Raw genomic sequence first — 14,529 nt, 5'->3', positions numbered from 1 at the left:
TATATAATTTATAATTATTATGCATTTGAGAAAGGATAAACTCGTTTTATAATCTTTGAATTATAAATTCCAGCTATTTTAGGCGAAAATTGCATATGTGTGTATGTATATATGGGTTTTATATATTTTATACGATAGTGTAAATTAACCCATTCAGAAGCGAATTCGCTATAGTCTGTGAAGAATATAGGTCGTTCAATTAGTTAATAATTTATTAAAGTAAAAATTGTGCATATACAAAGTCCAGCGAAAATATGAATTTGAAAATAAATTTTGGATTCATAAAACAAAGTATTATTAATGAAAATAAACAATGTAATTGGTATCGTATTAATGGAAATAATCAATGTAAAACTACACAAGAATACAATGCCCGTATAACTGGATCGAAAAACAAGTTGAATTAATGAAAAGTTAAAAATTAAATAATGAATAAATAAACAATTTATAATTTTGCCTTGCTTAAATAAATAGCGAATGCAATTGGAAATCCTATAACAATTGACGGTGACTATCTCGCTTGCATTTATCAAATATCACTCAACCTTATAACAGACTATCGCCCACCGTAACTCTGTCTTCATTTCTACAAACAGTATTCTACACTACACCATTTAATTTTAACACGTAGCAACGTTATGCTTCAACAAATGCAAAGTCAATTATCCCATTCACGTAACTTCCTACCTAAACAGAGCTTAGCTACTTGCTTTATTAATACCTACGGTTTATTCATGCATCGTCGCAACAATCCAAATAAAATAAAATGAAAAAATTCAGAAACTTATATACGAGATGCTATTACATAGGATGATATTATTGAAAAGCATAAATAAGGTAAATTATTAAGTTTCATCAAGTTATAAAAAATGTATTAGAGTAGCAGATACATGATTGAATTTTCATAATTTGTTACAAATAAAAAAAATAGAATATTATTATGAACAGAAAAATTTCTATAATTTGAGAGAATGGTTTACCATAGTGTGTATTTTAAAGTTGTATTGTAAAGTCCAAAATAATATTGCAGAATCCAGATGAAGGAGAAACTAATAATCAGACAAAATATTTCGAATTCGATGACGTAAATTGATTAAAAAGATGACAAGTAAAATGTAATTTGTTTTTTAATGGCTTAAACGTACACGTTTATAGAAAATCTTTTTTTAAAGCAACTGTTCGTTAAGAGCAATTTCGCAACGGTTTTTAGAAGCAGAAGATTCATATTATACATTCATAGACACACTAATTGATCTCGTTATCGCACTTGGAAGAAGCTGCTTTCTAGATGCCGCTATGCCTTCGGCTACAAACCGTCTCGTTTCCCAATTCTTTTTCTCATTTTATTCGCGGAGAAAGCGAGTGGACGCGATGCCTCGCAGAAACGTTTTCATTGAATGAAAGTCATAGACGCGAACCATCCTCCTTCTCCCGATGTAACGAGCACTTTCTGGGTCAGGACCGAACGAGTTTGCGTAACTTTGTGAATAATGAAATGTCCTCGATCGATTATCGGGCAAAGTTGACGCATCGGCAATTGTCTGGTTAATGTATACTGCACATAACGGGCTAACGCCGCTGCAGCCAACGGAGACGGAATTATTTATGCCGAACAGAAGTTGGGATCGAGTAGTTATACGCACGAGTAGACTATTCGTTCAATCGAACGAACTTTTTCGTGCTTTTGCTCTTGTGCCGTGCATAGTATAGTTTTGCATTAGAAGAGTATTGTGTTAATACTATGACGACCGATGATGTGAAAATACTGCCACATGTGTGGACAGTTAATTAATTGTTAGTGCGCGATACACTACGTTTCATATCTATAAAACGATCAAAGAATTTTCAATTTTTTATTTATCGCACTAATGACATTACTCAAAGATCAGGATTTTAGAGAAACGAGTTTGAATGTTTTGAATTGTTGAGTGAGTGGAAATAGCAAATTTGTACAATAATATGTAGAGCTTATGCTAATCAGCGAGCAAAAATTCTAATGGCAAAGATATATACTTTCTACAAATAGATAGATCTATGGAATTTTGTAATCTGCGAGTCTCCACTAAATATGCATCTAATATTATGAGATTTCTGATAAAATTAAATTTGAAGTTGCCCATGGTTTTCGTAGATGTATGTATGTTTGACAAAATGTCATCATTATAAATTACTAATATGTTTAAGCTAAAAGCTTCTCATCTAAAGTATCATCTAACGTATCAGTAATCTCATCAAATATTTGGAAGATAAATTTGTTTTCCAAGGTGTAAATTAAAAAACTTGAAATCACGTTATCGTAGAAGCTACATGAGGCGAGAAAGGATAAAGAGCTTTAATGTCTTGATCGATTTGTAGGATGATCTCGCGTATATGCGTTTCGTCTGGTTCTCGGTGACTACGTTGGCACATGCCACTTTGCTCGCCTGTCTGTCCGCCAAGAATTATAACGTGACGCTGTGGTTAACCTGCGTGGAAACTTAACCAGCAACCTTTAGTCCTAGTACAGAGGTATCTTGTTTCGTCACTTCGAGCACGATGTCCTTTCTGACATATTTCCTATGGAAAATGTTTCCAGGTAACAAGACGTAAGAATGAAAACTATTTAAGGTATGTTAGTGATCACACTTTTCTATAATATCGCAAGTTATTCAGTAGAATCAAAAATAAAATATCAGATTAATTCAGCAGTAAGATACGCGAATTTTATTCAAACAAACGTACTAGAAATGCTTTTTTGAAAGTTAAAAATGAATTAATGTTTAACCTATTTAAATACAAACGGTTAAGAATTTATTTTATAACATGATTTTTGCATTGAAATTTTCAACACCCCAGAATAGAATTATTAATCCAGTATTCAACATAGAAAATTTGTTATTCCACTTTCTTTCACAGGCAAACATATTTTACACGCAGGCTAACCACACCGAACTGAATTATTAAACTAATTCCTCGTAACACTTTAATTTCAAGTACAACATTTACTTTTACGCGAATTATTAAAATTCAACATCTGTTTTGTTCGCGAGAAGGGAAGAGAAAGAGAGAGAGAGAGAGAGAGAGAGGAACAAATTATTATTATAAAATAACCAGCGCATTTTGAAACATTGCAGAGTAAGGTAACCGGGAATTTGAACCTTCTATCGTCGTATCATAACAAAAGCCTTATAATTATTCCAATTATTATTCATCTTTTCAAAGAGAGAAAGCTTTTTTAACTGTGTAGTTTCTTCGAAATATCGTACATTTAATTCTTCTTTCGACTTACACGGTATAAGTTTTAAAAGAAAAAGTTAAAACACCACACAGTTAGATTCTTTAAGGAAAAACTTAAATTAAAGCGAACTGTATGCGTTTCATGAATATTCCAAGTAGTCGCTTATACTCGTGCTCGTTCTAAAGAAAACCGTCGTCGATGCCATTGTCACTGAGATTTTGAAAAAAGAAAAAAGGGAAGAAGAAGAAAAGGAAACGAAATAAGTTGGTAGGGAAGTTACGATGTGGTATTAAAAATTTTGTTATATGGAGTGGCATGAGAATGGTAACAAGAAAGGAGAAAAAAGAATGATAATAATGAAGGAGAAGTAAGAAAGTGTGATAGTACATTGTTTCTGTAACGCCGTTTCGGCCTGCGAAACTTTGAATGCATTCGCGATGTAATAAAAGTTTGTTATCAAAGTTTTTAAACAACAAAAATATAAGCAAGGAAGTAGTTACGTTTCTGGTATATCGAATACTATATACATAACAACATTATAGTTCATAATTCATTCATTATTGTTCATTATTATTAATTATTAGAAACCTTTTGCTGTAAACACCTAGCAAAGTTTGTTTCTTACATTTATGAATAAACTGCAGAAATATTCTTTACTTTCAGAAATATATTTAACAGCAAAATGCACGCAAAATACAATCAGTGTTTGATTCTTCAGAAACTAAATCATTACAAAGAGCAGAAGAACTATCACAAACGTACAAACAGCCGCAGTCTATTAACGATTATTTTTTGCAAATGGTATCAAATGTACCTACATATTTGATATTTCGATACTTATAGAAAATTTTAATTTTGTATGGACCTAAATGCGTGTTGGGGCACGTGAGCGTTAAATATATCACGATTTTCTTCACTTGGCTAGTCAAGGAAGCGGTTCGAGTTGATCGTAAAATAGACCCGTCCCGATAACAGACGTTTCAACGGTATCGGGGCTGGCGCGCCGGGGATACCCCCAGAGATTTGCATGGAATTGAACTATTGCAGCTGCTTTGAGGCGGTGATAAGTATATTCTATCCAAGTCAAACGATTTCCTTCTCGCGAACAATATTTCTTCTAGCGTTTCTATCGATACATGAGGGAAAGTGGACAAAAAAACGTATAACCTATATTACAAATTCTAATTTTCCTCTCAGCTTTCTCCTGACTTCGAATATAAAATTTATAATTTGTATATAATTTAGATCTGTAAAAAACATACAAAATATCTAAAAGATATTCATTGAGATATTAAGAAGATAATCTTTTTTATTTCACTTCCTTACAACTAGTTATGTTGAGAAAAATATAAATTTGATATAAAACACTCTTCAAATTACAAGTCATTTGAGTACCGTACTTAAGGATAATTGGCATCTTGTAATTTATCAATACGCTGATATCATTACTTAGTAAATTATAATAATAGTTATTAAAAATTTATGCAGTCAAGCAATCTGTTCGGATAATTACATACATCAGATTTCTCGAGTGTGTCTTATCTGACTTCATCAAGCTTTAAGACGTCCTCATACATAAATCCCTTGCAATTAACCATTACATGCTCTTCGCCAGAGTAAAACTACGTGAAATTCGAGCTTTCGATCGTAAAGTCTGCTATCAGTATTCTTCTAGCTTGGTTATCGTCCCGACGTACCGTCAAACCTGTACATCCACCAGTGATATTTCAATCACGATGGCATCGAACGATTGCCGATAAGAAAACGTAGCTCTCGAGGTCTCATCATTTAGATCAACAGATAATGTCAATGTTGTCCCGGGCGGAGTGTTATCAAAGTGGGGGCAAACCGGTAACATGTTGACCATGAATTTTGAAACTACGTGGCACAAACCGCCGCTAGTCCACTGAATTCGTCAGCCAGAGCCCCCGACAGAAATTCATGTTCACCGTAGTGTAGACAGGAGAGCACGAAACGACCAAATTTGCATTCTTGACCGCAAATAGCGGCAGAGGGGACCAGAGAGCACAGAGATGGCGGCACGGTGAAGCAAGGAGACGAAGCTAAACTGGCACAAACGAGCTAATTTGCTCTCGTTAGTGTGACTGCGTACATCGTCCTCGTTATGAGCGGCGGCGTGTTAATTACACTTACACGTTGTCCGAACAGGGAGATAATGCATCCGGTCATCCAAGGTACCCTACGGTAGGTATGTATGCCCGCGGAAGAGGAATGGAAACGCTGCAACATTTCCTGGAATGTGAACGAATGTTACCGTTGTTCCGACTAAGTTACGTCCACTTTTTTGGGGCTTAAAACGAACGATCCTGAGGAAAGGGTAGACAGAGTAGTCTGACGAATTTGTGGAACATGTTTGCAAGGGTAGAGCTTGAAATTTCGTGAACACACTGAGGATATTTATGCAAATTTGAATTGTTATAAAAATAATTGAAAAATGAGACAGGGGTAGAAAATCGTTTTGCCTACTATTAAGTTAATTATTTTATGTAGTAAAAATTAAATTACAAGTACAGTCTTTACAAAATATATGTAGATATGTATTTAATTTGAAGTACTTTGCACGTCATTCGCTACAATTTCCCAACTATCCCGACTATTTTCGTTCGCTATTCTAGAGTTGAATAAATGATCAATTTTAGAATTCGAAATGTCTTAGAATGAAGAAATTATAACAGTTCCGTTCTATTTCTTTAATTGAGCTTATAAAAATTTGAGTTTGCATAATAGTGGTTTCCGCAGCATATTAATATTATTTTTGTGTACTTTTGTTAATTATAGGTGTATGTATGACAACGATATATATCGAAAGTATATATATATATATATACTTTCAGAATATTTTTCGTAGAAATGACGGAAATGTAAATGTTCGTTTTATATTTTCGAAGAGATTAAAAAATATATTGAAAGAGAATATTTGGGAATTTTTTAAAAGGGAATTACACGGATACTCGTTACATATGATTGCACTTTGCAAATTAGTTTTTGCGAACGATCGATATTGCGCTTTAGCTTTGTGTTTCGATAAATGTGTTCTTGTATGCGTATTTCAACGATAACGGCAACGCACAATAAAATCCGTGAAAACTAGTTTCCCGTTTGAAAAACCGGCTACAGAAATGAAGTGGTACGGTTGAAGGGCAATAACGAGATGATAAAGTATACGGAACCGGTGGTGGTGAAAAGAGAACACGACGAAACAATAAAATGGTAAGGCGATATATCGAAGGGAAAGCCGTGTGTCGTTCACCGTGGGCGACCAGAATGTGCGAAGAAGAAACGAACAGGAAAACTAGCGAAGAGTTGCTGATGAGGTAGCTATACTCGTTCAGTGTGAGTATACACTCTTGTTCGTAAGTATTAAGACACTTACAGGAAACAAGGTTGACCTCAGATGTGGTTAACAACTTATTAAAGCTTTTGACAATTATTATCTGCTTTGCAACTTATGCAAAGACATGAAGACCATAGGATCTTTAGATGAATAAACATTTACGTATATCGAATGTTACAATAAAAATTTTATTTTTGCATACAATAAAGTTAAATTCGTCCTCGTTTATATTTACTATGTCTCATGATCATTGTTTTAACCAATCTCGATACTCTGTTATTCAATTTTTCTATCGTAACTCTAAGTTTCAACTAAGATTTTAAGTAAACGTTTCTGGGGTTTGCATTTAATCAGTACAAAACTTTTCCTATAAGATTAGCAAATCGTGCGTAGTGTTCTTTAACTTATATTTATCACGTTCCTCTTGAGCTTTTACAATTTCTTGCGTGGTTACCTTGCACGAATATAAAATCATGATTGCTTATAATTATTTCCCTGATAATTTGAACGAATTATCATATCGTATGTGAAATTAAAAGGTGTTCTGCTATTTATAAGTGGGAGTGTACGTACAAAAATAAACAGCGACGCGCCAGATGCTGACTGCAGCCAATGGAAATGTAAAGGTGTGACAACTCCTGGAATAAAGTGGTTGAATAAAATACAACTAAATCCCTTACCATACCGGGATATCATGGGAAACCTGGATACTGCAGTGTAAGGGGGTTGAGGAGCGCAACCTTGACAGTAGCACGCGCTACCAAAGTCTTTCGTCTATGATATAAAGCACTGACAAAAAATTTATCCAACGTAGAATTCGTTGAACTTGTGCTTGTGCTTGCCAATAAAGCGATTCCTTATTAAGAGTTTTTAGTTTTCCTGCAATCTTACTGTTATTATTTTCGAAGTTAAATCAATTTTATTTTTTTTTTTTTTTAGCCCTTTTCGTTTTTTTTACAAATATGCAAATATGCAAGGATCGAACTTTCCAATCGAGCTAGTACATTTGTTGATAATTGAACAGGAGAAGTACGTAGAGTTTCGGCAACTAAATATGTATACTCGTTACTCACATTTCAAACTTGTCATATAGTGTTTCTCACGAAAAGATTAGGAGAGAAAACCAAAATATATATTGGCAACATTCCAGATTCCAAAATATACTCGAATAGTACGATATTGAGAACACTAAGAACACGGAAAACGAACAATTATAATTTCGGAAGAAAAATATTTAAAAAAATTCGAATGAGATCAACACGAGGATGTTCGCAGGCTATGGACACGAGTCTCACTAGAGATCCAAAGTGGATTACTTTGGAACCAAGGGACTTGAACTGAATCGGATTTTGGGATTAGGACACCCGACACGTGCTATATAAGTATAATATTGGATCATAAATTATTGTACCATAAATTCAATGCTAATGTGTTTTCCGTGCTAATAAAACTGATAATCTATGTTATTGTCGTCATTCGATATACACTCTACGACTAAGTGCTTACACCATAAAAATTCTAAATCAGACGAGATTTCAAATTCGAGATTTCGAGAAGATTTCAGGTAAATGAATGTCTTATTTTCCTATAAACTTCCAATACCCGCCATACTGGTATTAAGCAAATGAAGATTAGTGCAGTTTTACTGGAATGTTTCTGGATGATTTTCAATGCCTTGCCTTGTTTCAATATCTTGGTGCTCTTGATGATTCTACATGTCTGTAGGTTTAACATATAGTTCATGCATTAATTGATTTTTAAGTTCTGCAGTTAAAAAAAATTTAACTGGTTTAATCAAACTGGTTTACATTCTGGTACATACATAATGTCGATAAATCTTCATATTTCTGTAAGCAACGATACATCTATTTTACCACATTTCTACTAAATTAATTTGTAACGCAAAAGGAATATAAACATTGTGCTCAGCTTTCTAAAAAATTATATGTTTGGTATCTGCAAATAAACAAATATGCTGTATTTACGCAACATTGCTATTATACCTGTAATCACTCGTACACGTTTGGTACAAACGGAGTTCTATGGAACGTAACCCAAATATGCTGATTGTCGCGTATCTGGCCTTCTGGAATGTATTACGTCTGATATACTGAATTTCTGGATTGTTAAAGCATTGTTCCGAGTCTACAGTGCCTGGTGATTGTCAGCCTTTGAATCTTTAGTCCCTGCATATACTCCGTGTCACCAGTTTGACTCTTCAATAGTTCCCTATCTCTTCAATGTATTCCGAACTTGTGTGAATTGCAGATTTCCGATTTGCGTACTCCAGAAGCTTTGTTTCTTCGAGCTCTCAGATTGCGGTGTTTCTAGTTCTACTGACTACTATGTATCCAGCTTCTTCGAGCTTTGCAGCTCCGAAATTAACGACACTCGCATGGGCTTTATGTCTTAAAAAATTTTTACCGCTTAAGCAACTTTACTTAATAATTAATGTACATTATATATAATTTGAATTAAATACTTTTACTTGATAATTAATCAAATTTACCTTAATTTCAGTTTGGACTATATAAAAATTGATAATACTGCTTCTTTTTATATTCTAAGCGGGTTATAGTTATATTATGAACTATAAAGATAGATGAAATAATATAAAAAGCGTATTGAAAATCCTAACTTCAAAAATAGCAGCGAAATCACGTCCATAATGGCATATCCATGGTATATCTTAATTGTTTCTAAAGTACACTTATTTCTCTTTTCATTTTAACTTAATCAAATTTTTATCATTACTAATTTTGTATTGATATATTTTGGGTCGATGTTAAGAATCAGATGTAATCTCTTAAAGTGGGCCAATGAATTCCCATATCTTGTATACTACGCGTGCCACAAACTGGGTGAAGTATATTGACAAAGATGAGAGAAGTCTGACGGAAGGAGCAAAAGGGTGAACCACCTCTACGGTTGAGCCACATTCAGACTGACGTGGTAATGCTGATGAATCCATTTAGCAACCGCAATATCTGAAGGCAAAGGAAGGAATAGTAAGGAAATGTAACAAGGAAGAGACTCGGCTCGATAACGTAAGTAAGTGGAAGGAAGGGGGAAATGTAACATTGCTTGTCTCTTATAGCGTTCCATTCCCCTCCGTAATTTGCATTTTACGTCGCTAATAAGTAACTTTGACTGCTTTTTAATTACGACGTTTAGAGAAATCTTGATTTTGATTTAGGTTTACATTTTCTTTTTCTGTTACAATTACAAATGTACAATATTATTTTTAAAAAATGATAGAAATTTTCAACTCACGTTTAACAATATTTTCAAGAATCTTAGGGGATCTTGCATAATCTAGGGTCAGTTTTTTGTTATAACTCCACCTAGTAACTCCATTTTTGTTAGATAGAGGTATACACGAGCACACGGAAGCTATACTAACAGGATCTTAATATATGGCCAACGGCTATCGGGTCGAAACGTAAAACGGATGATAGAAAACAGCGCTCGTGAAACGTACACTACGCAGGAGCATAAAGTTACAGGTATAAAGGTGAAATATCAATACGATATAACAGCAAGAAAATAAGGCATTAGACCGTTCCTGCTACGTTTTATTTTATACCGTAGTCTTCGTAGAATGCGCAACGTAAACGGTATTTCGACAACAAGAGATGGCACCTACAGCACGAAAGTGACGTACAAAGTGTTTCTAGAAAGATATTAAAAAATACAATGTTTCTTGGTTTCCGTAAAATGTGTTGCCAGTATAAGGAAACGATTATTTGCTGGAGTAGCATTTCTTTTTGTATAAAACGTCTTTATTTTAAATGTCTTTTTACGCCACTTTGTTAAAAAGCGCGTAACAAATCTGCAACGTTGAAAAAGCATATCGAATGACGTGGAGATTACTTCTAATTAAATATAAAATAAATGCGATTAAAGATATGATAAAATACGATAAAGTGACATTTGATGTGCATCAACCCAATAAAAAAGCAAAGTGGTATTTCTACCACAAATATCCTCATTAAAGATACTGCCTTATTCCATCTGACTGATACATAACAAAAATATTATGCATCAGGATGATCAAAGATCTAGTCGAACAATTCTCTGTTGCACAAAACAAATTACAATATCTAAAAACGCCACGTTCGCGCGAAGAAATTTAACTCGGCATGAACGAATCAGTTTCGAGACACGAAATGAGATCTTGTTACCGCGGCGGGATTCTGTCCGCGTATAATTTGCATGCAACACGTAGAACGGAGCGTATACGAGCGCGGCTCTCTGGCTCTGAGCAAAAGCTCGCGTTACGGTTTTTTATTTGAGCATCTTTGAAGCGTTTCATGCAACGAGCCACGCAAGACCAGATTCGAATGACATTATTCGACGCGAGACAAAGTCTCGTGGCGGCGGTGGTTGCCACAGGTTAACGAGACATTTAATTGTGTGTGTGTATGTGCGTTTGTGTGTGTGTGCGCGCGCGCGCGCGTGTGTGTCATTGTGCACGCGCGCGACCATGCTGACAACCGGCCGTTTACCTCTTTTGCGAGCTTCTCAAACGGAAAAGTGATGACCCGGCCACGCGAAACGCGTCGGTCGTTAAAACTGTAATAAATGACGGTGACACACCATCCAACCACGTGTGCCATATTGCTCTCGAAACGTGTACCTGCTACGTAGCAATAAATATGGCTCGCTGAAATTGCCATTCCCTTGAATTCCTTTGTAGATCGACACTGGCTGAAGAGAACGTTCTTTCTGCTCTCTATATTGTATTACATATATATTTAACTCGGTACATATCGTATATATTTATTTTCTAGAGTTTTGAAATATAGTAAATTTGTATGTCAGATCTTTCTATACACATAGTACAAGGATCATATTTTTTTTAAATAAAGTTTTTCTTAGTAGTCTACTTAGCTGTGCGTATTAAATAATTTAAAAAACATGGTTTTTACGTTTATAGAAAATACTACGTTTCACTATACTACGTTTCAAATATTACGTTTTTCAAAGTAAAAGTGCACAACTCTACGAAATAAATATCCAGACAAGTGAACCATGTTGCACGTGTATCAGAGAACAATTCCATTAAACAGAGCACAATATCTTGTATCACATTTAGTATATATCGTTGATTATGCTTTCGACGAGGCTCTTTTCTTACTCGACTCTAACCAACGTTCGCACAGACACAAATACAATGTTCGTGTAGAACCTCGCGCAATATCGCGGCTGGCAAAGCAATTTCAAATGCGCTGCGCTTTACTTAACACTTAAGACACGGGCTTTCAACGGTCCAATTTCCATCAGTACACGAATCGCCGGCCGTTTGAGTCTTTCTTGCAGCCATTTACGGTGCGTGTAGAGCGCAGCCTGGACCGTATGCTCTGCGGTATTTAACACAGCAGCGCGTGCCAGTCCTTGCGAGCTTACTCACACTCGCGATTCTCTTTGTTTTCGCTTGTTCTGTTCGAGATCACTCCATTATACCGTGTCGGCCGTGTATCGCGAAAGAGAAACCTGAACGCCATTAACTAGCGATGGCCTCAAGCTCGTCGCAAGTTGGCTCGAATATTGATCCATTGGATTAGAATTCTCTGTAGAATCTTTCTACGAAGCTTACAGTTATTTCTGAAAATATTTGAATATTTATCAATGGAATTGTTTACGAATGAAATACGTGGGTTATACCGAACGCTTCGAGATTTCATTCGAAAATAAATGTAGCAAAAATTGAATATGTATAGAAGATCATATTGAACTCGATCCCATCACTCCTATTAATATGTAGTCAATGCATCGACATGAAACGAGGGGAATGGACTTATTCTTCGACCATTAGACGGTCAAGATAAACGGTAAATCTATGTTTGCCGGAGTTGAATACATGCGATTCCGTGTAGCATGGCACACGGTACACAGCTATCTTTTGTACGCGACATAAATCAAGACGCGACGGTGTTATATCGATTCAGAAACTTCACGATCGTTTTCCACCGAGCTACAATGCAACTCGTTTCAAGTATAATTTACGTGAAAATTGATTCTACTCGAGAGCTTGTTCCCGAAGGTTTACAGTGATTGCGGTTTCTAACCTCGCACAGCATCGCCTTCTAAATTGCTCAAAATATTTGAAAGTGTTAGATGAATGACTATAAAAGATGCAATTGTATATGTATTATATTATCCTACAAATAAATCGACGAAACCATTCAAACATTTGTTGGAGCCTCTCACGAATATACCGTGTCTTATACAAAGCATTTTGAAATTTTATTGTCATTATAAAGAGGCATTCAAAATTATATAAAGAAATTACAAGATTATTACAATAAGATGTATCATATCTGACAGAGATCACAGAAGTACTTAAACAGTCAATTATTCATTATATTAATAAACATTGACGTTATACGTATTGCATACTAATTTTTCATTAAGTATATATTTACAATAAGTATTTAGTAACTTTTATATATTCTCAGATTGACTTCAAAAACCTGACAAAATATAATAATCGTGTTAATCGTATCTCGTTACACTGTTAATGAACGTTTGAAAATGTTTTATATAGATGTACGCTGAAGTTTTCGCGAGCCACTGCATTACTTTCTTCCTACATGAAAACCAATTTAACGACATTCTCAAAGAACACGAATAGTCCATTACAGCTTGCATAATCGTCCCGTGTGAATTCCCCCGAAAATCCATCACACAGCGTCCAAATTTTTCCAGGCTGTGACTAATTATGAAATGTTTCGCAGTCTCCGGCAGCCAATCGGATTACATGGTGCCACTATATCAGCGGAATGTCCCCTGTAACCTGCAGAGTTCAGTAAATATTACAATTAGCCCGTTTGGTAACGATGTAACTCGTTTACGCGGTGGTTCCCCCAGTTCGATGCTACTGCCTGGCATAATAGACAGCATGGCGCGACACTGGGATCCCATGCAACGCGGATCCAGTCCCATGACAATGGCAGGGCCATCGTATTACACATAGTCCAGGCATTACGGAGCAATCGTCCAGCCAGTGGTCGGAATCGAGTGACTCCCGATTCCCAATACGCACTCCATACGGCACGTCAGCCCAATTTCGTCGGAAAATACGTGTCGTTACGCAGAACCAGGCCGCCTGATGCGTCTACCGCGGCGTTAATTAATAAATGGGGATTCGATTTAGCTGCTGGGATAATTGAGGAATTAACAATGCTCGATCGACCAATCGTTCGATGCTTCGCCGGGAGCAAGCTGTTCATTTGAAACGCGTTTCGAGACGCGTTAGTCTTCCGATAGATTCAAATAGATAGCTGGATGGTTGATGTTTGTACATGTAATGTATGTGTGAATAGCTTTGTACTGAAAGTGAACGTGATTCTTTGGGTGAAGTATAATGTTTTTAAACCTTATCATTGAAATCGTCAGCAGTGTTGCTGATCGCAAACCAATGTTCTATTTCAAGCGACAGCATTGGAGCGGTAAGGGTTGACACTGTGACGATTGGTTATCGGCTAATTTCGAGTGTCAAGTATGAAAAAAATATGATTTTTGGTATGTTTATATTGAATAATTGAAGGAAGTGAAATAAGTGTATGAAATGATATAAGAGGAATAAGATTCATAGAACGAGGTAACATAAAAATAATTGTAATATGTTATCTCGTTCCATAATGTTCCATAATGAACGACTACTGGTTCCCCAAAGCGGTCTCGTCAAAGAGCACAGCAAGAATCGTCATGCAAATGTTTAGGGTCTACGCTGATCCGGCTAATTATAATATTTATCGTGTGTACGTTAAACCTACGAACATCTTCCTAATTATACACGTAGGGATATCAGAGCTTGGCTAATATGCTGGTATATGCTGGTCCGGTAAAACAGTAGATCGGTGTACCAAGCATCCGTGTACATTCCTCTTCACAAGTATTCAAGCACTCACTGATCTCATTCGGAGCGTGGTAATTAATGTAAATTATCAAT

At 35.6% G+C, this 14,529-nt stretch overlaps 1 protein-coding gene across 6 annotated transcripts in view; it reads right to left on the bottom strand.

Moving 5' to 3' along the window:
* LOC126917584 (teneurin-m) overlaps positions 1-14,529 on the bottom strand; it is a 652,557-nt gene that overhangs the window by 469,961 nt on the left and 168,067 nt on the right. The window lies entirely within an intron of this gene.

Source organism: Bombus affinis, chromosome 6 (genome assembly GCF_024516045.1).
Source record: "Bombus affinis isolate iyBomAffi1 chromosome 6, iyBomAffi1.2, whole genome shotgun sequence".
NCBI classification, from domain to species: domain Eukaryota; kingdom Metazoa; phylum Arthropoda; class Insecta; order Hymenoptera; family Apidae; genus Bombus; species Bombus affinis.
This window is presented reverse-complemented; position numbering and strand designations above follow the sequence as displayed.